This window comes from Eriocheir sinensis, chromosome 9 (genome assembly GCF_024679095.1).
Source record: "Eriocheir sinensis breed Jianghai 21 chromosome 9, ASM2467909v1, whole genome shotgun sequence".
Taxonomy (NCBI): Eukaryota; Metazoa; Arthropoda; class Malacostraca; order Decapoda; family Varunidae; genus Eriocheir; species Eriocheir sinensis.
In genome coordinates, this window is record NC_066517.1 from 18,967,893 (window position 1) to 18,970,392 (window position 2,500).

General features: G+C 45.5%; 1 protein-coding gene across 1 annotated transcript in view; it reads right to left on the reverse strand.

Moving 5' to 3' along the window:
* The window catches only part of LOC126996076 (uncharacterized), an 18,899-nt gene that overhangs the window by 5,995 nt on the left and 10,404 nt on the right, over window positions 1–2,500 (reverse strand). Inside the window, exon 4 of the transcript XR_007750912.1 lies at window positions 2,299–2,469. The gene's annotated coding sequence lies outside the window, so the exon portion shown is untranslated. The remainder of the gene's footprint in view (window positions 1–2,298; window positions 2,470–2,500) is intronic.

Consider the following 2,500-nt stretch of genomic DNA (forward strand, 5'->3'; position numbering starts at 1 on the left):
AGACGCTACCGAACCAAATTCCAAAGCACTGAGTGGATAACGAAGACCAAACTAGCAGACGAGCTACTTTGCTTCTTTTCCTATCCGTTCTGTTTCGATATTTTCTTTAAGGCCTTCTTCAGTTATTAGGCGGCAAACACACACACACACACACACTCTCTCTCTCTCTCTCTCTCTCTCTCTCTCTCTCTCTCTCTCTCTCTCTCTCAATAAATAAAAAAGGTATAAGCAAAAAACTATGACGTGTCCAAATCGCGGCAAAAGGGCCGAAAAACAGGCTGTTTTGTGACGGCTCGACGACAAACTTGGAATCGAGCAATCAAAAAACCCTTCGAGCTGGTCAAACTGCATTGCCAAGAGGGGCTACATGCCAAATTACAGCCTTTTAGAGGCAATAGCAATGCCACACTAGACAAAAACGGCAAAGTGTCTGGAGTTCGTCAAAATCGCTCTCAAAAGGGTTTACGTTTTGAGCTCTACCGACGAAATGACTAGGAGTAGGGAAATGTTATATATCATATTGGAAAGCACATTGGTAGGGCTAAATTATTTGTTAAATAAGTCTTTTGAAATTCTCAAAAAAATGAGTGGGTTTCAAGGTTGGGAACTCAAAAATAGTTTTTTTCAGAATCGCGTATCAAAAATTATAGTTCTTTCATTTTGCTGTCGATTGATACCAAAAACATTTATGTAGCCCCAGAAATAAGGGAGTTGTGGCGATTCGCACCAAAGCGGTTGATGGCTTTGATTAATAAATTTCCATGATAGAAAAAATAACAGGCTTTCTTTAGTAGCTATTAAACATTATTCTCTCTCTCTCTCTCTCTCTCTCTCTCTCTCTCTCTCTCTCTCTCTCTCTCTCTCTCTCTCTCTCTCTCTCTCTCTCTCTCTCTCTCTCTCTCTCTCTCTCTCTCACACACACACACACACACACACTGCTCCGGTGGCTCAATCGGTACAGCGCTGCGCTGCGAGGCTTAACGGCCAAACAGGCGGTGGTTCGAGTCCCGCTCATTCCGGATTCTTTCGGCTGACTAGGAGTGGTTACTGTCCCCCCTTGAGCAAGGGAGATGGGGGGGGGGGGTGAGGTCCTGGCAGTACCCAGAGATCGATTATAATGAACACTTGCTCTCGTCTGGAGGGTACATGCTGGCGAAAGCGAGTCCAACTCGTGATCAGGCCGTGGTGAATTACACACACACACACACACACACACACACACACACTATATTAAAAAAAAAATTGCGATTATCCTGAATCACAACCGCGCCCTCTGATGTCCCTTAGGATGACGCCTTCCACACTCCTCCGCATCTTATATGATCATAAAGAAACAACAACAAAAAATATAAACAACGACGTAAAAAAAAATACGTGACAAAAAATATCCCGTCCACCCGAAAGTCACACAAACAGATCGAAAAAATATATAGTTGGGTTGAGATAGATAGGTAGATAGATAGATAAATATATAGACAGACTAACAGATGCAGCAGATGCAGACAGATATAAAATTAAATGAAGTAATACAGAACATCAACTGTCAACTCTACAGCCTCATGCACTCATGCCTGACACGAAACAACACCTGTGACTCACGTTGACGGGAAACTGAGCTGCCTCGGTCACGCTGCCTTCCGTTGTTGTTCGATGACTCGAGTCCTCAAACGCAGTGAAGGACGTTCGGAAGTGAGCCCCTGAGGCTCAGTTCAGTGAAGGAGGGATGCCACACATCATGTGACTGAGAGCAAAAGGGAAAAAGCGGAGTCCGAGGTGTTAGCAGCTTTCTAATCCCTTAAACACGAATAATCTTAACAAAGCATTCCCATCCTGGTCTGAATGAGGATATTAGATCAGCAGTTGAGTCGTCTGGCGTTGTTTGGTGTTTGGTGGCGAGTTTCGCGGCTGTGACGTAATCATTCATGCAGTCTAACAATGTTTTTTTGCTAACCTCAATTCCTCACTTCCCGGTAGGATACGTGTCTGGGAGGGAGGCGAAGAGCTTCGATGTGGCAAGCAAGCTGCTTGTCACAGTAAAGGCTTGGCCTTGGCGTCACGGCGAGACGACCAAAGCGTTGCTCATCGGGACTGAATTTGTTATTTAAAAGTCAATGGAGATAATGAAAACTGCCAAAGGCAAAGCATCAGACACTGTTACATCCTGAGGGTTGCCAAAACGATACTGATGTTTGTTGGGCACACACACACACACACACACACACACACAGCGCATGCAACGAAACAAACACCCGCGCGATTCAAGCACTTGAAAGGAACATTACAGGAGTGCTCACTAACCTCCCTGACCTTTACAGTCGTCGTGACCTCAGATTCCTCTTTCGTCGGGTTCATGAGCTTGAGTTCCCACCCGTTCTTTGGCCTCAGCTTGTCCAGGGCCGGGTCGCCTTCCTTCATAAAGGAAATAGCCCACCAGAGTGAACCCGAGACTTCATGAAGTGGCTCAGGAACCTTGCGCCTGTCCTTGACCCGATAATCTCCA